Consider the following 23617-nt stretch of genomic DNA (forward strand, 5'->3'; position numbering starts at 1 on the left):
AGGAAGAAGATGGTGGGTATTGCCAGATATGTTATCTCTGCCCGGGCAACGTCACGTCTCTGAGCTGTCTCCTCATTACTAAAATGAGGACAGTAACAACCATCTTCTGGGATTTTATACTAATTAAATAAGTTGATATATGTGAGGAGCTCTTTGGCCATGGCCCAGGCCATAGCAGACACTCACTCTATGGTAGGTCTGGACAATAGCAGCTGAGGGAAGAGGGAGATTTGATTTACAAACACGAGTAAAGTCAATCAAACAGCACTGACCACATGCCATTGTCTCCAGTTACCTACTGTGTTGCTGAGGTCTTGGTTCTGGAAATTGTTCTGGGCAGAAAGGATTAAAAGTTGGATAGAGGAGCTGGAGGGACGGTTCAGTGGTTGAGGGCATGATCCAGATTTGGTTCCCAGCACGCACATGGTATCTCACAAACATCCATAATTCCAGTTCCAGGGAATCCAAGTGTCGTCTTCTGACTTCAGTAGCTACCAAGCATGCAAGTGATACACAGACATACATATATATAGGCAAAACACTCAGATACACATAACAGATCTAAAAAAAAATCAAATCAAGCTGAATGTCGAAAATGACCCCACCAATGAGTTAGTCACTTACGTTTCTACACATCTAAATGTCACTGGACGTCAGTCATGAAGCATCCCAAAAGGTCCTTTACCTCAGTCTGGTTGTGTTGTAAGCCAGTAAACCAGAAAAGAAGCAATAAAGACAATCACATATATGACAAATTACAGCAGGTTCCATGGAGAGAATAACAAAGGTGCAACAAGAAAGAGTAATGGAAAGAACTTTTAGATAGCATTGCTGATGGAGGGGCCGGCTAAGTGGTTGAGAGCACTGGCTGTTCTTTCAAAGGACCAGGGTTCAAATCCCAGCACCCACACGGCAGTTCACAACTGTCTGTAATTCCAGTTCCAGGGCATCTGACACCCTCACACAGACATACATGTAGGCAAAATACCAATGTAAATTTAAAAAAAAAAAATTGCTGGCAGATGACATTTAAGATGAAACAATGAGATTCTGCCAGGCTAGGAATGAAGGGACAGTGTCCCCCAAAGAAATAGACAGGATTCAAGAAGGAGCAAAGCCAGGCGTGGTGGCGCATGCCTTTAATCCCAGCACTTGGGAAGCGGAAGCAGGCGGATTTCTGAGTTCGAGGCCAGCCTGGTCTACAAAGTGAGTTCCAGGATAGCCAGGGCTATACAGAGAAACCCTGTCTCGAAAAAAAAAAAAAAAAAAAGAAGGAGCTAAGATATAAAGGGGGCTCATTTGGTGGCTGGGACATATAGGTACAGAGAATAGATAGAGGGGTGTGGAGAAGGGAGGCGTGGGGAGGGAAAGGCAAGGAGGGAGGAAGAAGAGGAAAAAGAGGACAACTGTGACTCTATATAGATTTCTGCATTGTCAAGAGATCTCACATAAAATCCCCACATGCATTTTTTAAAGTCTTCAAAATAAGTTATCAAACAAAACTTCACTGGCCAATCGTTTCTCAAACACGAACTTTCAGCAGAAATTTAAACCGCTCTTCTCACAGTCTTTCATGGAAGGGCCTGGGCTGTTGTTGAATTTTCTCTGGCAACATCCAAGCTGATACCAAACCAGGTAGTGAGCATGTGAGACCTTGAACGTTTTTCTACAACTTCCTATGTGTCTACCCAGGGCTGATTTTAAACATCTAGAACTAATAGTGTTAAGACAGTAGACAGCCTTGCCAACAGGGAGTCTGAGCGACTGTCATTTTCACTCAGTGCTGCCTAGGCATTGAGAACTAGGGACCTGAGTGAGCAGAGAGATAACTCAGTGGCTGAGAGCGCTTGCTGCTCTTCCAGAGACCCTGAGTTCTGTCTCCCGTGTCCATGTGAGGCAGCTCATAACTTTCCATAACTCCAGCTCCTCTGTGCAGATAGGCACACCTACATAGAGTTTAAATAATAAAAATAAATAAATAAAACCTAGGAAACTGGAAAACCAGTCTCTCCCATATGGTTTTTATTGCACAGGGGCAATATAGAAATATAGCTTCCACAACAGCCTCAAAATTACAGGCATTTGCAGGCAGTCAAGACATAGAATTTGCAAAGCATATACTTTTCTCCCATGCGAAACCTTTGAGTGGAGGGCAGGAGGCTTCTGTAAACTGTTCTCTACAAAAGGACTACATTGAAAGACCTAACCTTGCCCTATACTTTTGCACATTTTAGGTTCTACTTACATCTGGGAGTAGAATTCCCCCCCCCACACACACACACAAGAATGTTTAAAACACAAGTACAGAGTTGTGTTCTCAAACATATGTTTAAGCAGCCCTGGGTTTGCAACCAACAATAAAGAAAATCTCAACAGTGAGACCTTGCTAAAAAGAATTGGGGGTGGGGGGGGGTGGGAATAGTGTCCACAATTTGGTTGAAGTCCCTGAGCTGATGCCTTTGTGTCATTTTGTTCTTAGAGAGATCCTCACATGGTATCCCTATGCTAATGCTGATCTGGCTGCTAGGAGCAGCAGCTAGAGGCCAGTCCAGTGCCTCTCAACCCTCCTGATGCTGCGACCCTTCAATCCAGCTCCTCATATTGCAGTGACCCCCCAACCACATCATTACTTTCATTGCTACTTCATCATTGTAATTTTGCAACTGTTATGAATCATAACATGAGCATCTGTGTTTTCCAATAGTCCTAGGGGACCCTTGGGGAAGGATGGTGATGTTACCCCCACAGGTTGAGAACCACTGGTCTATTCCTTTCATAACAGATTGAACATCGTTTGTTTGTTTGAGGCAAGACCCCACACTCTCTGTATAACTGAGGATGAACTTGAACTTCTGACCCTTCAGCCTTTATAGGCTGAGAACTGAAATTATAGACCTGAGGTACCCTGCAGTTTATGTGGTGCTGGAGCCTGAACCCCAGGCTTTGTGTTTGCTAGTCAAGAGCTCTACTGACTGAATCCCCAACATCTACCAAGCTGCATCCCCAGCTCTCGAACATTCTTGGTAAGAAACTTGAGCTGCAAATTCACAGAAGCAGCTATGCAAACAGGAGGTCCAACAAATTAAAGTTGTGTGGGATTGATCCTTCTCTTTCTTACTTAAGTCCCCAGAGAAAACAATCAACTACTATGCAAATACCCTAGAGGAGGACACCCTAGAGGGGGGAGCCTGAAAGCCAGTCTCTGTTTGACACCCAATTTTCTCAGTTGTCTGCGTGACCTCAGGAAAGTTAACAAACCACTCTATGCCTCAATTCCATCATCTGTGCAATCCAAGCCATAAAAGAAACCTGTGCTGTTGATAACTGGGCTAATTAAATGAGATACTGTGTGAAGGATTTAGCAGAGTGTCACGGCCAAGTGCTTAAAAAGCTTTCTCTAGCATTGAATTCTGCTTGGGAAGCAACGTTTAGGCGAATGGCCCTTGAGAAGATAGCTCCCTCCTCCCAGAGCAGTGAAGCCTCCCTGGCCATCAGGCCATTCCTAAATTCCACAGCCTACATCCCCTCCCCCAGGGCCAGGCTGGCGAAGCTAGCTGTTACTATCTTGCTGCCCGGAGCCTCTTTCCCCATGTGAATCACCTCAGCCCATTTCTCTCTCTCTCTCTCTCTCTCTCTCTCTCTCTCTCTCTCTCTCTCTCTCTCTCTCTCTCTCTCTCTCTCTCTCTCTGTTTAAAGTGCAGTGTCTTCCCACAATGCTTATAGACGACATCGCATCTCCCCCTGCATCCCCACCCAGTTCGGCGTTGGTTCAGTTAGAACAATCTCCAAGCTTGGCTAAGGCACCCAAAGTCAGGGGCGAGTGTGCAGATTGAATTGCCTTCCTGGTGAGTCACTGCCTATCATTCCATATTTGTGTCAGCAAACCCTTCCAGTGACAGCGACACGTGCAATCTACCCACATGGATTCTGTCTTTCGTTTTGTGCCCTCAGACCATATGTAATTTTACTTCAGCCTCTATGACTTTGTCTCTCACAATGGGAATTATATGTCTGCATTTTTCCCCCACAAGAGTTAGTCTCTGTTGTTTCCTTTGATGGAAGTATCTTTGCTTAGCTGAAAACCAACCTTTTCCACACTAACCATGATGGTTTAGATGACGGGCGTTGGAAATCTCCTGTTCTGGGCTTCATAGTTTCCTTTTCAGTTTCCAGAAGTCCCCTGTGATCCATAGGTCTAAGATTAACTCATAATCTCATCTCCCAGACTAGTTCTTCCCCCATGGTAATCCCCCATGGCCTCTCCCTCACCTGTGCACCTGACAACCCGGGGACCCAGGGCTTGGTCTCAGTTCCTTCTTACCTTACCTGTCATACGTATTACCTTTCTAAGATCCGTGCTCCCAAGCATCGCCTGAACCCATCACTTCTCTCTGTCTTCAGTGCCTTATTATTGGTTTCAGAGCCACACAGAACACTACCTAACCTGCCTGGTGGGTCTCCCTGTCATCTTCCTAGAATTTGTGAATCTCTTGCTGACCACCATTGAGAAAAGACACATGAGTTCTGTTGTCCAAAATTTCCAGTTATGACTTGCAACCTTGTCATACGTTGAACCACCTGGCATCTTTGTTGAATTCAGAATCCATTTTTCACTCACTGGGTTGAAGGGGAATTCCAGAGACTCCTTATTAAGTATCCCAAAATGACCCTGGTGCAACTCGCCTGCGAATGAGCATCTGAAAGTCATTGGTTGTCTCTCAGATGCGCCATCTTGGACCCATTTTTAGAGATCTACAGGCATGCTTCCAACATGAACCAAGCACTTCCCGTGCCTTCACTATGTGCCAGGCCCTTCAGGCAGAAGAGATAGAGGAATACATAACTCGCAGAAAAGTCCTGGTCTTTGTGGAGCTGCTGACAAGCTCATAAGAGAGGAAGGAAAGAACAACGGAAGGATGCGTTGGTGTCAGTAAGCGACGTGGAGGAAAGCATGTTGAAAACTAGAAGCCAACGCTATGGAAAAAGAGATGGCTTGCAATGCCGAGGTCCAGGAAGACCGCACTGGAGAAAGAGAAATTAAGGGAAGACTCAAAGTAGGGAGGATAACGAGCCGGGGGAGGGGGGCGTGACTCGGGACTTTCCATGGTGAAGCCTGATAGCAGCAAACAAATTGCTCCTCTGGGATTTTCCTTCAGAAAAATACATATTCTACAAATCCCATGTTCACGATCTTAGTTCTCAACTCAACACTAGAAAAGATCTTCCCAGTGTAGTGTGGCCTGTCACTACGTTATTCAATGTCTTCCTTCTGCCTGGGATCCTGCTTTGAACGCCTCAGCCCTGTTACAAACACCCATACCTGGATGAGCTTCTATCTAAACATATGAGGTGGAACACTGAGTTTCCTGGTTGATAAGTTTGTCCCCAGCTGCAAGACCAGGCTTCAAGCGGTCAGGATTATTCTTATCCATTATCTTTTCTTTTCTTTTCTTTTTTTTTTTTTTTTTTTTTTGAGACAGGGTTTCTCTGTGTAGCCCTGGATGTCCTGGAACTCACTTTGTAGACCAGTCTGGCCTCGTCAGAAATCCGCCTGCCTCTGCCTCCTGAGCTTATCCATTATCATAGCCTCAGCACATAGCAAAGTGGTGGGCCAGAGTAGATTCTTACCAAGTATTATCCTGAGACCCCAGAGCTCCTGCCAGCCAGTTCTGTGGGGTGTGACGTTCTCATCCCACCATTCTCTAGTAGTTCTTATGAGATGGTCTACAGGTTCAGAGATGTGAACACAAGCTATGGTAGTAATAACAATAATCTCTCTAAGCTGCTTCTCTTCTGATTCCTCCGGCTTCTCTTTCCTTCCTTTCACAATAGGGGTGTAGAAAGATCCAGACTTTTAGAGACGTTGTATTGACTCAGAAACTCAGAGGTCTTTCAACAAAGCAAAGGAAAGTGCCTTAGAATTAATTGTCTTAGAGTTTGGAGGAGGGAGGTGGCTAGACTTGGATCTAGATTGAACAAGAATCCAAAAACAAACAAACACACACACACACACACACATACACAAAGCCAAGAGGTTTCTAAGAGAGACACGTCTGCTGGGTTAGCCCCAAACAGACTTGGGACCATTTGGTCCTCTGTTCTCAGTGTTGCACAGCCTTTCAAGTCTGCCCTTGGCAGCCACAATGTCACTCAGCCCCAGGCACACTCCACTTATAAGTGGGAACTTCCCTGCACTGGGCCACAAGCACCAAAAGGACTAGTTTCTGGTTCCCGTGTGCACAAGATCCCTTCTCATCCCTTTCCTATCTGTCTTCCTTCCTCCCATCTGCCCTGCCACCCTGAGAGAACATTCCTTCCGCTGGATTTTTTCTACCATCTGAAGGTCAAAATTTCAACATGGAGAGGGGCAATTGGGATATATAGTTTTGTGTAGGGGGTAGGGAAGACATGGAAAGTTGAGATGGGGAGAAATAAAGGGTCCAGTTAGAGCCCAATCTCTTGACTCTGGGAACTCTACAGAAACTCGACACCAAGACCAGGTTCTGCCAGGGCGGGGGTGGGGGGTGGGGGGGGGGAAAACTACCTGCACTGTGTGTGTGTGAAGCTTGATGGACTGTTACACTTGTGTGCGTGGGACTATACATCCCACCATCTTCCCGGAGCAGGAAGTGAGGGAAAGCCAGAGAGAGAGAGAGAGAGAGAGAGAGAGAGGGAGAGAGCGCTGGAGAAGCGCTCTGTTTTCTTTGGCCTCCTTCAGCCCTGGAGGGAACTGGGAGAGAGGGGGGAAAGGCTGCAAAGAGGAGAGATCCGGGCTTTTGTGTCCTACCCGCCCCCAGGAGACAAGACTGGAGGAGAACTGGGGCGGGGAGGGGGGGAGGGGGCGGGAGATGGGAGGGCCACCCAGGTCAAGCCAAGATTTCCTCCCTCCTGCTCCCTGTGACAAGACGACCGACCGGGAACTAGGAATACAAAGTCCTAGAATCAGAGGCCGGACAAGGGAGAGCGTGGTGTGCCCGTGGCGTGCAATGGAAACTGGATGAGCTGGGGAGATAGCAAGGCAGGCTAGGCGTGAGAGGACTGGAGTTACCCTAAAATTCAAGCACAGTGGGTGGAGAGTCCCTGATAAGCACTCAGATCTTGACCTGGTGTTCCCTCCCAGCCCGGCTCCGCTCAAGGGAGGCCTTCATCTAGTGTGCTCTTCTTAATAGCACTGATAGGTAGGAGGGTCATCCTGGGAAAAGTGCCAGGCGTAGGCAGACACAGAAGGGCACCCACTCAGGAAGCCGGGCCATCCGTGAACCACAGTGTCCCCTGAGTCTATGCCACAGTGTCTCCTGAGTCTATGCTAAAACATAGCTGGATACGGTTTCTCATCCTGAAAACCAATTCTTCCACTGACTTCCACACAAAATGTCACCCAGCCTCAGATCCAGCCCTAACACATCCATACCTTACAGTCTCAAAACAAAAAACAAACAAAAAACAAAAAAACCCAAATGGTGTCAACCCAGACTCCCCAACAGTTGAATTTATCTCACTACCTTTATCTGTCTTCCAATCCTAACTCTTCCTGAGAGCTCCTATAGTAGAAACACTGCAGTCTGTCAGAGATCTCACCATGGGCGAAAGGAGCTGGTTATGAAAACTACCCATTCCTGAGTAACCCCCAGTGTCAATAACCACTAGAAACCTCATCACCGCCATGCTGGCCCTGATGGTTCCGAGGTGGTTTCCCTGATCAGCCAGCGATCTGATTCATCTCACAAGCTAGGTAAAAGGGCCTTCTAAATACACATGGTGCCAGAGCCTTCCAGAACAGCAGGAGGGGACACCTCAATCAGGATGGGGACAAAAACCTGAACAGTGGTTTCTCTCATATATGTTTCACAGAAGGAGCTTATCCACCTACCCACAAGGTCCCAGTCAGGACTGGGCAGACATTTTTTGTTTGTTTGTTTGTTTGTTGTTTTGTTTTGTTTTGTTTTTTCTGCTCCAGGCCTGCAGTGAAAAAGCTAACCAAAGGTCTGCCTCCCCATCCCAGGACACCTCAAGTGGAGGGACACTGGCTTGCAAAGTTCGTCAGAGACCCACAGGCCAGAAATACACTGGAAGGAAGTTTAGTTGCCCCTTTCTAGAGCCCTGTTTCTCCTGGATCAGACTTTGAGTAAGGAATCCGACTAGAGCACTCTTGCACCATGATCTGTGTCTGTCTTATAGAGCCATACACTCTGAGCCAGTGACAGTAGCCAGTGGAACTGTTCCTAGAACAGAAAGGTTGAGTTCCATAGACAGAGTAACGCCAGGAAGGCCTGAGACCCTGGGCACAATCTGTCCCTAGCTGTCTCTGACATGAGACTTCAGAGCCAAGAACCCCTGAGGTAAGACCTTGGTGACATGAAGGTTCCCCACCCCCACCAGGCCTCCGCTAGACACTGACAGTGCCTGAGATTAGGGGCCCACACCATCTCCAGATCCCTCTAGACTCCAGAGCTGAAGATAAAAGTCAGAATAGAAATGAGCAGCGCTGAGCGGGGTAGAACAGATGTGGCCATCAGAGCCCCAGATGTGGCTCAGCCATGGCTGCTGCCAGGGCTCTTGTGCCTCTAGACAGGAATGTGGACCCAGATGTGGACCGGGATGGAGATGGAGGCTGGAAGAAGGGACAGATCTGCTTCTGGGCTCCAGGAGGGGCGCAGCTCTGAGAAAGAAAGAGGTTTAGTGATTGGCTTCTCAAAAAAAAAAAAAAAAAAAAAAAAAAAGCTACAGTGTACTTACATATAATAAATAAAAAAAAAAAAAAAAAAAAAAAAAAAGTTCAGCCTCTTCCTTGGGGGAAAAGATTTGTACAAATAAACATACCGCCCTGCTGTGTCCCCCGGCTCGGCACTCCATTCTAACACTTGTGTAGGTCCTGATGCTCAGCCCGACCTCTACCTCACTGAGTCTTGCTCTTGGGCACCTCCTGCCACACAGAGGAGGGCAGTGGAAGCTACCTCTGTCTCCGGAACAGGGAGAGAAATATCATTTTAGCCCGGCAGGTCAGCATCTATCCTGAGCCTCACAAAGAGCCAGCATTCCAGGCACCCCTGAGATGTAGAAGGGGCCCACAACCCTGCTAGGTTCCTCAGGCTATCCCTGCACATAAACACCCCGACGACGAAGCTTCCTGTCCTATTGCTCCCGAGGCCCATTTACTTCCCACTCTGTTCTGAATTTTCATCTTGGGAGAAATTTGCAAATCACTAGCAGCAGGAACTTTCCAGAAGCTGCAGAATATATTCAGTGTGTACTCTCAGCCTTCCAACTTTCGGGCAAATCTTTCCCAGGGAGTGTCATCTCTAAAGAAGCAGAGGAAAGCAGAGTCTGAAGGTAACTGGCACTGCCTAGGGTGGAAGAAGGCAGGCAGGGCTGACTGCCCAGCCCCCACTGCACTTAACCTGACCCCATCCTGTTTGTGAAAATATAGACAACAGCCCACGCTCTGCTGTTCCAGGACTGGCTACCTCCACAGCATATCTCCTGGGTGCAAAGTTCTTTAAATATAGCCTGAGCCTCTCCCTTCACCAAATCAACCACTTCCTCCTCAGGAAAGGGGACGCAGAGACAGACAGTTGTCACTTCTCTTACCGAGAGCCTGAGAGGCAGTTCTGAAGCAATCATGCCCCAACCTTGCCCATCTCTCTTGCCTTCTACACAGACTGCTTTCCCTGTGGACACTGGCTCTGTGATCTACCCAGCTCTGGGTGCAGTTGTCAGTGTCATCCTGTCCCTTCAACAGGCTCTCTAGGGACACTTCCTGAGTTGACCCTTTGCCTCTAGTCCCCCTACAGAGAGCCATACAAACATCTATAATAGCATTCACTGTCTGTGCCACCTGCTTCAGCAAATCTAATTCCACCTTGACACCTCTGGGAATGCCACCAGCGTAGTCAGTGAAAGGAATTAAAACTTTGCCTCAGGCTACCTGGCCCTGCTGACTGTGTCAGAACTGAGCAGAAGCCTCCTGAGCTGAGAAGACAGCTCCATCTGACAGACACTTGGTGGCTCCAGGAGCATGTGGAGCACTGGTCCTCTCTGAGGTGACTTCCCTGGCTGGCAAACAGGCTAAGCGGTCAAACCTGCACTTGCACCTTTGCACAGCCCAGACCCAGGGGTCTCAGCAGCCAAGAACATTCTCCTCCACCAAAGGAGAATGGATAGCTTTTAGAGTCCCATCTAGAATTACAGATTTATAAGGATTATTCATATCAGATGTGCTTAAATCGAAAAACAAACAAAGACAAACAGGCAGCAGTCTTTAATCCCAGCAGAGGCAGGTGGATCTCTGTGAGTTCAAGCCCAGCCTGGTCTAGAGAGCTAATAGTTGCAGGACAGCCAGGGCTACACAGAAAAACCCCCTGTCTTGAAAAAAATGAGAAAACAAAATAAGCAAAAAAAAAAAGGGAGATGGGCTTAAATCAAGAAGGACGCCTGGGAAGAGGGGCAGCCACAGGCAGGCTGACATACATGTAGAACACTCTGACAACAGGAGAGAAGGGAACAGAGAAGGTAGAAGACCAAGACTTGGAGAAGTGGGCTCGCTGCCATGTTCTGTGGAAGAGATAGGGAACCCAGAATGGACACAAACTGTGTAGGTTCAGCTGACTATCTGCAACTCTTCCCATCTCAAAGTCCAGAATCTGCATCCCTGAGGGGCTGCTCAGCCCTCTTCCTGCGGTCTCTCCACATTCCGCACATTCTTTACGCTCAATTAAGGAGAAATAATCAGGGGAGCAAGCAAGGCCACAGCAGCCCAGCCATGCCCCACACCGCCAGGATCACATGCCTAGAAACAGTCTTCCTCCAGAAAGCCAGGCAGGAAGACCTCAGGCCAGAAGGGTCTGCAGGAAGAAGAAAGCAAGCATCCAGGGCCTGGTGTCCCTCTGCTCTCCACAAGACAGAAGGTGGTAAAGATGGAGGATGAGGGATCAGGAGAGAGGGGGAGCTGAAGAGGCAAGATTGGAGAGAAGGGAAGGCAGGAGGCCCCAGCTGTACTCTCCTAAGCTTCACTACAGTCCCTGCCCACTGTCACATGTCCCTGGAGACCCCCAGGAGTTCGTACAGTGTCCCTTGCCTCCACCAGGGGCCAGGGGAATGATGTCTGTGGTTGTTGAACCAGTTTCAAGTCTGCAAAGGGATGCTGCCATTTGTGGCTTCAGTGGGATGTGCATTTTATTTCTTCTTCTTTGGCCTGGTCAGCCAATCAACTCCCTCTCAGGTTCAAGACTGCCTCCCACTTCCCGGAGCCTTCCCTGACAGTCCACGGGCCCAGGGTCTCTTTCTTTGAGGCTCAGGGTTTCTTCCTCATCTGCCACCTGAAACTATTACAGCTCTTAGCGGGGGATGTTGTTATGTCAAGGGTGTGTTTCTGCATCTTCTCCAGAAGGAATGGAAAGTGAATGAATGTTCACTCTTCTCCACTGAGACTCTTCTGTGTTCAAATACCTTGCTAGACCATAGCAACAGCTTCACTTAATCCTTAAAACATCCGGAGGCCATTGCTATTCTTATCTGCAGCTTACCCATAAGCAAGTTGAGACTTAGAAAGATTGTGTTACTAGATCCAAAATGACCCTGCTAGCAAATCAAGAAAGTGGAGTCTACCATGTTCAACTATCAAAGTTTGTGCTGTGAACCTGACACTAAGATGTTTAAAGATGGAGTCTGCCAATATTTAACCAAACTTCCCACTGCATAACAGAAAAATAAAGGTACTCAGTATAAGGTGGATAGATAGACAGACAGATGAATAAGCAAAAAGAAGATTGATTTGGGTTTCACAGGTTCAACTACAAAACAAAGAAAACAAAAGCCTGTTTTCCCATCTCCACTATAACCAATGGGTTCAACTGGAGAGATGCTGTGTTAGCTCACAGACCCATTCAATGCTTTCATTGGTTCTCAGATTGGGACTACACTTAAGATAATGTGCGGCCGTTTGGAGCTTCAGGCTGTGTTGGCGGCCACTGTCATGATTTGGACATGAAATGCTCCTGCACCCACCCACACACATACAAAGGTCCCTGTGTTCAGGGTTGGTTGCCAGGTGATAAGCTTTAGGAAGTTGGATCATGAGGGCTCTAATCTGATCAATGGATTAAGCCACTGATGGAGTCATAATCTGATGGCAAATTATTGGGAAGTGGCGTTGATTTAGAGGTTTACTGGGGGTATAGCCTACAAGTCTCTGTCTGTCTGTCTGTCTGTCTGTCTGTCTGTCTCCGCCGGTCTCTGTCTGTCTCTGTCTGTCTCTGTGTGTCTGCCCCCCCCCCTTTCCTGCTTCCTTTCCTTCTTCTCTCTGTTCCTAGCCACTCTAAGGTAAGCAGCCTCCCCTACTGCACATTCCCCTTGCCAGGATAACTCTTTTGCCTTGCCTCAGGCCCAAAGCAATGGAGCTCACTGCCCACTGCCTGAAACCACTGGACTAAGAGCCAGATAAACCTTCCTAGCTGCAAGCTGATCTGCTTGGCTATTTTGTCACAACAGAAAGCGATTAGCCCAGACACTTGGGGACTGCAGTCTGTAGCCAGAAGCGCGCGAGAGCCAGTTTGCTATCAGTATGAGGCAGTGTTAATGACCAGCCTACAACCAGTAGAAGCTGGAGGAAGAGGCCACATTTCCCGGCAAGCTGATGTTCAGCTAAACAGAATATGGAGAGTTTTCAACTACAGTCCTTCCACCCTAGGCATTTAGAGGTGACGGATGATGGGTGAGAGCAACCGGGAGGGAGAGTTTGAGCTGGGGTGCCTGGGAATGGGTGGGGGGAACCCACTAGGTAGGTGCCAAGTGTGATTTGTGAATCCCACGTACATGAGAGAGCAGGATATGGCACATGTGTGTGCTGCCTGTGTTGGGGCAACAGGGGCAGGGCGTGGGAGAGACAAGCACACACCTGTAATAACATTGGCTTCAGACTCGAAAAGAAAAGAAATCCCCCAACTGTTTTATCAGACCCCAAGTTACCAAATTACGCTGTTGTTTTAAATTTGAGCCCCTCTGTCTGCAAATGGGGGGGATCTCAGGTTCACGAGTTTAATGCTTGGCTGGGCCTGGAGCTTGGCTACCCAACCCAACTGGGCTCCCAGACTCCTGGCCTGAGGAACAAAAGTCTTCTCTCTCAGGGCTTTGAAGTGGAAACACTAACTGCTCCCTTTAATTAGAAAGAAACCCCCTATTGTTCCTTCTTTATTACTGATGGATGAAGACATGTGGGGGGGGATGCTCAGAAGAGCACAGTTTGGTATGGGGAGGGCAAAGACATGTGGGGGGGGATGCTCAGAAGAGCACAGTTTGGTATGGGGAGGGCAAAGACATGTGGGGGGGATGCTCAGAAGAGCACAGTTTGGTATGGGGAGGGCAAAGACATGTGGGGGGGGATGCTCAGAAGAGCACAGTTTGGTATGGGGAGGGCAAAGACATGTGGGGGGGATGCTCAGAAGAGCACAGTTTGGTATGGGGAGGGCAAAGAGGGATGAAGAAATCTCGAATGCAGAATCTCCCAGGCCTGATCCATACCAGAACTCCTTGCCCTCCTTCTTAACAAAGATTCTGCTGGACCCTCGGTCTTTTGATTCAGCATGACAGGGAAGGGAGGAGACAAGAGAGCAGATACGAAATCAGTTCTGTCGATAAAGCAATAATAGTACGGAGAGATCATCCCATAGGACGACCTCCTAAGACAGCTCTGGGGAGGGGGTGAAACAGGGGACAAGCTGGAGTGTTGGCAGCCAGACTAGAAGAAGGTGTCCCTAGGCCCTGCCTCTAAGTGAGTCTTACAGGGACTCAGAGGTCAGTACGGGCTGAGGACACTCATAGGCAGGGGACCTGGAGGAAAGGCAGAAGAACTTCAAGGCCACTTCAAGCAGAGAACGAGACCTTGGTGATCCAGTAGGGAAAGACTGACCTAATAAAAGGCTGCCTCCCACTCCCCAGGGTGGGAGCTGGCAGCCCTGTGCAGGGAAGCACAGAGCACAGAGAGGACCAGAGAGAGACGCTGAGGTGCTCACACAGAAGCCGGGATAATGATGGCTTAGATAGAGGTGGCAGTGGTAAACGCCAGGAAGAGAAGGTGAGTCTGGGATACACTTCAAAGGAGGAAAGAAGCCATGTTGACAGCATAGATATGAGGGGATAAGGGAATGACAAGAGTCAGGCACCTCCAAGATCTCCAGTCTGAGAGACAGGAGGGCAGATGAGGAGCAAAAAATGCTGAGGCTGCCTGTTTGGGAAAGGGTGGGTGTGGGGGGTGGCGTAAAGAAATTAGAGAAAACCCTCCCAAATTCCCATGCTAGCTTCCAGCGCCAAAAGCTGTTCTAACCTGAGTGGGGTGGGAGGAAGGTCCATCCCTGAGGTCTGCCCCAGCAAGGAAAGCGGCTCTTCTCGCTTTCATGCACTTCAAAGTGACTCACACCTGTGCTTCATTTGATCCTCAAAAGAACCACAGCAGGTGTCAGTATCCCCATTTTGTAGATGAAAAAACTGAGACTCAAGAAAGGCCAAATCATCTGCCCCAAGTCACACAGGAACACTTTAGGGCACGGCTGGGAGCAGAAATCTTCAGACCTCAAGCTCAGAAGCCCTCCCCTCTGACAGTTGGCAGCTCAGGGGAGAGAGGGGGAGAGTGGCAGGGCCGCATGTCCCCAGAGTCACTGGGAAGCTAGAAGTCTGGGGCTCAGTGAAAAGATCCACTAGGATTTGAACCACACTCTTCAGCCTCCCGCTCGCACTCTTACAGGGCGTAAGCCAGGAGCTCGGGGTCGGAAACGCCAAGTCTAATCAGACTTCACAAACCACAGATGGTTTGAATCAGCACGCTACCTTGATAGGAATAATGGGGAATCCTGAAGACAATCTCACGCCAGCTCTATCCATCTGGGAAGAGAACTACATCTTCCAGGAGAACTTCCCTGTCTGGGGTCTCATCCCTCTCCCCTCCACACCCAGCAGGTCCTTCATAAGGAAATCCCCTGCCCCAGAGAACGCCACCTATTCCCTCCCCCACCAGAACAACCACCCACAGGTTGCCAGGAACCTCTGGCTCTGGGTTCTGGTTTGACAGACACTGACTGTGACCTTTATTGAGGACAAACATGATTCCTGGGGAAATGGACTAACCATGGGCTAGGGTGGGATCTATGGGGTCAGCCAAGAGGAGCAAACGCATCTGGATACAAACAAATGAAGACCAGGCAAACAGGTGTCCCACCTATTTCCTGGCATGATGAGTGTTGTGTGCGCTTTTGTTATAGTTGTTTGGGTTGGTGTTTTGGTTTGGTTTGGCTTGGTTTGGTTTGGTTTTGAGACAGTCTCTCACAGTAGCCCAGGCTGGCCTAGAACTCACTACATAGCCCAGGCTAGCCTCAAACTCACCAAAATCTCCTACCCCCCACACACACACTTCAGCCTCTAGGGATTGCTGGGATTGCAAACACCATAAACCACCTCACCCTGCTTCCCCCAGTGATCACTATTTCACTCACTGAACACGGCAAGTGTCTTTGTGACATTTCCTTTCATGAGACACTTAACCTAGGCTGCAAAAACCCTATGAAGACGGAAATTAATCAGTGTAGAATGTGACATAGTCCCAAGCACAAAACCAGATCTTTTTCTCAAAGATCCAATCAGAGACGAGCACCAGGAAAACGTAGCCCTTCCCAGGGAAAGGGAACAATTATGACTCCAATCTTCCAAGCATTCAGTGTTTGGTCAGGGATCTATTTAATGAAAATGTGGCCCTTAACCCACCCTCCACCAACCCTCACCCCCACAAAGCTTGTTATAGAGCTTAAAATACAATGAAGTTAATTTTTAAAAACCTTTCATTGAGTTCCATGAGGCCCCTATTAATTTTATTGTTTCAATAAAGCATTTATTTAATTGTCTCCAGAAGGGCCCTGTTAAATGCACAGATGTTACCTGAGTCAGAAGGGAGGGAGCTTGGAGCCTTCCCCTCCACCACCACCCCCCCACACACACCCTTTCCCATTAGCACGTTAGCAGGATTCTGTTATTGGATTAACTGATTGTCACCTTAAAGTCACAGAGTGGAGCCCTGAGGGAATGGGGCACCACTCAGCTGAACTACGAACAACCATAGGTCACAGTTGCAAGGATCCAGGCTGAGTCAATAAGGAAGCGGGTTGGAGGTTTGGTAGTTGTTTTCCTAATGGCATGGAGACATTATTTATTTATTTATTATTAAGATGAGAGCACATTACTAAATGTATGGTGTCCGAATCATAGGAGGAGAAGCGTTTGCTAGCAAAAGCCCTACACCACCACTGCCTGGAGCTTGAAACACTCAATGGAGAAGAATGTAAAAACCCACCTTCATGCTGCTTGTACTCCTTTGAGGGGAGGCAGAAGGCAGAAGAGAAGAGCTATGACCGATGTAGCAAGATCGTTTCAAAAACTGGTGCCTTGAGAACATAAACTAGGATATGGCCGGGGAGCCAGAGGAGGCCTGTCTGATATGATGACCCTGGAGGTGGGGTACAGAGGAGCCCACCCTTCCGGGGAAGCTTTGGGCCAAGGGCCTGAGAGTGCAAAGGTCCCAAGGCCCCCATTTTTAGAGGACTCTTATCAAACTACAAAGCAACAAGACACCTCCAGCACGGGAGCAGGCCCCAGGGTCTTCCTTCTCATCAACAACATTTGGGGCTGGAGAGATGACTCTGCGAGGAATGCTTTTGTAAAGCAAGTATGAGAGGCTGAGTCTAAGTCCCCAGGACCCAAGTATAGTCTGACCAAGGCTTCTGTAATGCCAGAGCTCCTACCAGGAGCTGGGAGGCTGGGCTGGGAGAATGCCAGGGAGCTCACTGGCCAGGTAGCTTGCAGTACACACAGACCCTGTCTCAAACAAGATAGACAAGGACTGGTATTCTCTGACATTTACACATGCACTGTAGCAATACACCCCCACATTCTCACATACACACACGCACGCACACACACACACACACCATCGCCACCACCCCACATATAAAAAGATTTTTTTTTTTAAAAGCATATGTCAAGCCTGGCTGAGTGTGTGGTGGCACACACCTGTATTCGCATCACTTGGGAGGCAGAGGCAAGGGGTTGGTAAATTCAAGACTAGTCTTGGCTATACAGCAAGTTCCAGGCAAGTCTGGGCTACGAGGCAAGACCTGTCTCAAAAGACAGAAAACAAAACAAGAAATGCCACAGGATGGAGACTCCATTATTCCAAGTAGATGTTCACAATGCAGGGCCAGGGCCAGAGGGCAGGTGAACAAAGCAGCGGAGCTTAAAGTCCCGTTGTTCTTAAATTCTACAAGGAATTAACATAGAAAGAGGAAACAAAGTTTAGTTCCGGCCCTGGATCATTCATGGCAGAGTGTGGGGAGGAATAAGATAGTCAGGCAGAAGAACTCAGAAGAGTGGTGAAGCCATCAGATGGGCTGTCACTCGGAGTCAGGAAGTACTTGTGCATAACGAGAATCCAGAGGTAGGTCATGCCTGCCTTTAAGCGCCAGCTAACTAAATTGCTCTCCAAATGAGGGGAATCATCAAAGCTTTTCCAGCGGGAAAACAATGTGTTAGAAGCAGTGTTCTTGGCAGATGAATCTGATGCCTGGAGGTGAGAGGAGACCCGGTCCTGGGGGCACAGTGAGAGAAGGGTCCAGACTCTGGAGAACCCAGGAGGAGGAGGAGGAGGAGGAGGAGGAGAGGAAGAGGAAGAGGAAGAGGAAGAGGAGGAGGAAGAGGAAGAGGAAGAGGAAAGAATTCCAACCAGCACGTTTTGTTTAGGTTTTGGTTTGGTTTTGAATAGCCCAGGTCTGGGATTTGAACTTGGAAACATCGAGGGTCCTGAGTCTCACCTTAAAGCCTGGCTGTAAAGAACAGGGAAAGCTGGTCGGGGAGGGGCTGAGGGGTGCACAGGCCATCCTGAGGGAGCCTTCACCCTCCCTGTAGGTCACAGTGGTCACCTCTGCAGGTGGAGCTGGGAGAGCCGGCAAGATGTCTCTCACATCTCACTACAGATAATCTCCTTTAATGGGGTGGGATTTTGTGCAATTTTTACTTCCTTTTTCTGTGTGTGCATTTCTGAACTTTTCAAATAATTATTTTAATTCCACACAGCCTCCCAGATTCGAGTTAACCCTTTGTAAACGATCACTTCTGATTAGTTCGTTGTCTTTCATCCTCAGAAAAGGGGGTAGGGAAAAGGAGGCATGATTGCAGAGCCCTCTGGGGTTTCTGAAGCACTCTGCGTGGAAGTTGAGGGGGCCTGCTCTTCTACCTCTTCAACATGCCTTTGTCTCCTTCATTTCGTCCCCGCAGCTACTCCCCGCACAAGGACTCACCATTAAAGGTTTTAACAGCACCGTCGTACACTTATTTTTTAACCAAGACGTCGGTGCGAGCCTGGGAAAGACAATCTCGGTGACTTTTGTTGCAGAAATCAACTCAACCCAGCCAGATGGTGAGCTAAAACACAGACCAAAAGAGGGACGTCCTACAGACCCTCTGCAGCGAGAGGCCAGGGCACCCAGGCTCTGCTCACGCTGCCTCCTGACAGGCGTCTGCTCACGCCGCCTCCTGACAGCTATCATCTTCAGGCTCCGCCTCCTGACAGCTATCATTTTCAGGCTCCGCCTCCTGACAGCTATCATCTTCAGGCTCCGCCTCCTGACCCCTATCATCTTCAGGCTCCGCCTCCTGACAGCTATCTTCAGGCTCCTTTTACCTCAGCTGGCTTATGTCAGTTTTCTCATCATGAAAATTGGAGGTAATGATAGCATTTATCTCCTACGGTTGTTAAGTAGATTATATGATAATGAAAAGTATTTAAGTGTGCTCTATCATTAGTATTAATAAGAACAATAAAATAATAAATCTTTATGACCAAGCCTTGTTACCCGGAGGCAAAAGTGACTTTAGTGAACTTCTTCTGTCTTGGCTTTCATTGGTGCCTTCACCTCTGACAGTCTCTTGACTGAATTCCCCCCCCCAAAAAAAAAAAAAAAACTAATGAAAAGCTGAGGAAAGACCCAGAATCGGGACCAGAGTCCCTGTGTTTCATGGTAGTCTACACAGCTGCTTACAAAGGCCAGATCATTCAACAGATTCCCCACAAGCTTCAGTGCCTTTGTCCACAAAATGTCTACCTCAAAGGATGTCAAGGAGATGGAGTCTTCCCTGATCCTGAGCTTGCGTTCCCAGCATGCCCGATTCTCAGTCAGCCTAGTGCTTCCGACCTCTGTCCTTTGCCCTAATCCCTACATTCTTCTTTACGGAGGGCCTAATAGATTGGGATGAATCTTCCCAATTGTACTGTAAGCCCCTAAGAGGAACAGTAGATCCTCTTCAGTAGTGCCTTCTTCCTATGCGCCCCTGCGATGAAGAGGATGGCAGATGAGAGAGAGGTAATTGCCCAGCCTCTGTGAGTTTAGAGCCCCGTGGCACACTCAGTGGTCCCCTCTTGATTCTCCCACTCCTTTTCCCAAGCTGCAGTGAAGAGAATGGATTCATAGAGCAGGGCAGTGGTGGCACACACCTTTAATCCTAGCACTCAGGAGGCAGAGGCAGGCAGAGCTCTGTGAGTTCAAGGCCAGCCTAATCTACAGAGCTAGCTGGAGGACAGCCAAGGCTACAGGAAGAAACCTTGCCTTGAAAAAACAGAGAGAGGGGAGAGGGAGGGGACTGGGAGAGGAAGGGAGAGAAGGGGGAGAGGGAGAGAGCGAGGATTGGTCATAGAAGCTGTAACATGTTATCTCCCAGCCATTACCTGCACACATTCCTCCAGCCCTAGCTCTTGTGTGCTAAGTGGCAGGCTGTATTTCACCAGCCTCTGCTGGCTCAGTCCATCACCACTTGTGGATGGCCAATTCTTGCTCTCCGCTTGCCACTCCATCTACCCAGCATAGGCAAAAAGCCCTGGAGCTTGGCCTGTCCTGTTCTCCCTCCCCAGCTCCCTGCTTTTCCGTTCTGTTCAGGGTCCCAGCCCCAAAGTAAACCCCTCACCCCCTCTCTCGGGTGACATGTACCAGACAGAGTCCAGCCACAGCAGGCACAGTCTCAGAAAGCCAAAACTGGAGGGAAGGCGAGATCACCCGAGAGCGACCAGGCGTCCTGAGCCATGGCTGCAGCCGAGCTGGAAGGAGCAGCTGGCCAGAACAGGCCTTGTCAAGGGCTGGCGTGGGGAGCCACTCCATCCCAGGGTCTGGTGCCTGCTGGGAAAACAGCGAAAGCAGGCCGAGCTGTGGGAGCACCAGGAGCCCTCGGAACATTCTGATTCCTGACTTGAGAGGGAGACTGGTTTCCTGACATAGTTAAGGGGCTGAGGGGCTTGAGTTTCCAGGCAGAGTCCCACGCAAGGAAGCAAAGCTTGTCTCCAGAAAGCTGGGGTCCCCTGAGCACAGCTTTCTCTATCTTTGTCTGACTTCCTCTCTTAAGATTCCAGGCCTTTATCTGTCCATGTTTCTGCCCCTTAACCATCTGTATTCCTTCTTTCTCATTTCCCCATCCCCATCTCCCATAACCTTGGGGACTCTGATGTGGGGCTCCTGTATGTAAGAAACCTGACTGTCATTGTCTGGTTTTGGTTTTTGTAGCTTGGAAAGGCCAGCCTCACTTCCTACCTGAGGGAGGTGGACACCGGGTGAAGGAAGCGGGCTGTGGCCACGTCACCCTCTATCCTTTTGAAATCAGTCCCCCCCTCCCTGAGGACCCGGCTCCAACGGGGACAGAGCTGAGGCCGGGACTCTTGGTCACTGTGGCATCAGAAGGTTGGGCCCAGGCCTTCTGGTGACCACTACAGTGTAGAGGAGAGTCTGTCTGATGAACTGCTGCTCTGCTGATTCCTGGGGACGACAATACTGCAGACTCAGAGGGGGCCTGGAAGGCCAAGGGATTTCTCTGGTGGAAAACCAGGGGTAAAAAGGAGCCAAAGTTGCTTCTGCCTGGAAGAAGAATTGCAGGCAAGCACATTGTCTAACACGGCATGCATGTCTGCTTGCTATAATTAATTATATAACTACACATACTGAGGACTTCCCCTAATACAGAGAAGGGTTGACTACCTTGTGTTCGGAATGCCAACTGGGACATTACTCCAAATCCGGAGTTCTTTACCCAACCTTTCCTAGACCTGAGCAAGGGATTCTGTACATTCTCTTAAAGGAAAGAGAGCCACAGAATTCCAACAATACACCCGCCAGGGTCCTACCTTCCCTGGTTATGGAAGTATTGTCTCCCGATCACTACTTTCTGTAAACTCTTGCTCGCACGCGCACAGCTGAGACAAAGGAAGGGACAGAAGGACTGGGAGAAAGCACTTCAGGAAGGTGGAGGGTGGCCAGGAGGTGCCACTAGTACCTGCCTCAGGCTGGGGAGTGTAGCCTTCTTCCGGGTGGTGGAAAGTTGGGGTGCCAGGCTGCATGGAGGGCTACCGGAAGCCCATAGAAGCCTGAATTACCAGTTCAGTTCGTCCCCTCGTTGTTTCAAGAGGAAAGCAATTCTCCAACAGAGGTGTTAGGGACCTGGGTTGAAAGGAACAGAGTTCTTCAACACGGGCAAGCCGGGGAGGATCTGATGTCCTGAAGAAAGGAAATTACCTATGAAATATTTCCCAGAAAAGGTGACCTTTTAGAGTCTAGGCCAGCTGCTTCCTTCCCAAGCACTGGTGTCCTGACTAGTGTGTGGAATTGGGGAAAAGGGGAAAGAGAGAAAACACAGCAAGTCTAAAGCATGATGCCTTGTTGAGCTAATGCTGCTCTGAAGGCTCCTGTGTGTGGTGAGGAGTCCGGTAAAGAGTGGGAACAAGAAGATGCTGCTGTCTGAAGCTGTTGAGAAAACAGCACCAGGGCTGAGCTGGGCACTGGCCTGTGAGGCCCAGGCTGTGGTGTGGGCCCTGAGTTGGACACAGGCCTGTGAGGGTGGGCCCTGAGCTGGACACAGGCCTGTGAGGCCCAGGCTGTGGTGTGGGCCCTGAGCTGGACACAGGCCTGTGAGGACCCTGCCTCGCCTGTTTTTGAGTGGCTGGGCAAACAAAAATGAGGAAACAGTAGATTGCATAGTGTTCCTGATTTCCAGTTCTTTGAAACAACTCCTCTTCCTGGGTGGCACACACACACACACACACAGAGGCAAACAATCAAAAATTGGTTAAAGTCTGTCAATTCAGAAACTCTAATTGGTTCAAAGGTTTGATCTCTTCCTTTTAGGAGCAAAAATCCTATTTCTGCGGCTGACCATGCATGTCTGTGTGTCTCACTGGGGGCTGAAGGAAACAGTAAATGTGAGTCAATACATTTGAAGGGTCATTGTTTCTCTACATGAGGCTCTGTCAGGGTTCTGGGTAGGCACCAAACATTGGTGCCTATTTCTCTGGCCCTGTTGTGCACTGAACTTTCAAACCATAACAGAAACACCAAAGCTTGGCAGAGATATCACAGGAATAATTATCTAATTTCAGAACATGTTATTATAATACCTACATGATGTGTAATGAAATTAACAATGTTCACATTATATTCACCAACTCTGGCTGAACACTCACGATGCCAAATCCTTCCCCACGGATGCTTCTCCGAGACATGAACATGCAGAGGATCCGAAGAAAGCTTTTCAAGAAATATGCCACACACACACATACACAGTGTTTGGTTGTGCAGCTGGGCACTGCCAGGTGAAACTGCCAGAAGTCAGACCTACCCTAGGCATGGTCGCTAGCTGGTCCTCACACTTTTGAGTAGACACTGTACAACTAGCAAGGGAATGGCAGTCACTTTGGGGTCACCCAGGCAGACAGTCTTTCTTTGACTCATCTGTGGGCCAGGGCATTTCTGATCACACACCCCCCCCAGCTTCCCCTCTTCCCTGGGGTGCTGGGTCTAGATGGGGCTCAGTGTAGGGGACTGATTGCTGCTGTTGACTTTAGCCAGTAGCTATGTTTACAAACCCAGGTTGGTTTTCCCAGCACAGTTAATTAGACCAAAGACATCTGGTGTGAGGGCTGGGGAGGGCATCTGCTCAGACACCCCCCCCCCAACCTCCCGGCAGCTATGGGCCAGAGCTGGGCGGAGCAGCTTAAACAGGAACAGACCTATAGAGCATACTCCATCACACCCACCCAAATCTCTCAGGGAGAATCATGGCCTCCCTCAACCTGCCTTTCCCATGAGTCAGCATGGTCCCCGCTTTCTGAGTTTTAGGGGACTAAGAAGTCAGAGCCAGAAGGAAGGCCTACCTCAGTGCTGAACTTCCAAAAGAGCTAGTCACCACTTTTATTCCCTTTCTAGTCAGAGTCCCTCCCTGCGTTCGATAGGAATAAGAGACAATAAGAGGGCAAACCGCTCCTTCCTAGAAAGCCCCTCGGAAAGGCGGTTCTGGATTCTTCCTCCAGCCCTTAAATTTTACCCCATATGCCGTCTCCTCAGCCGAATCCACGACACTGCAGGAAGAGAGATTGTTTTTCCTGCCCAGAGGAAGGCAGGAGGGAGCCCGAGGAAGTGAGACGACCTCGGCGGACAGTTTCAGTGCCCTAGGGAGAGCCACGAGGGGGAGGGGCAGCAGCTTATCTCGCAGGAGGGGGGAGCTCACTCCAAACAGCTAATGCACTGGCGTGTGAAAGCCCCTCAATTAGCACTAA

This window comes from Mus pahari, chromosome 18 (assembly GCF_900095145.1).
Source record: "Mus pahari chromosome 18, PAHARI_EIJ_v1.1, whole genome shotgun sequence".
NCBI lineage: Eukaryota > Metazoa > Chordata > Mammalia > Rodentia > Muridae > Mus > Mus pahari.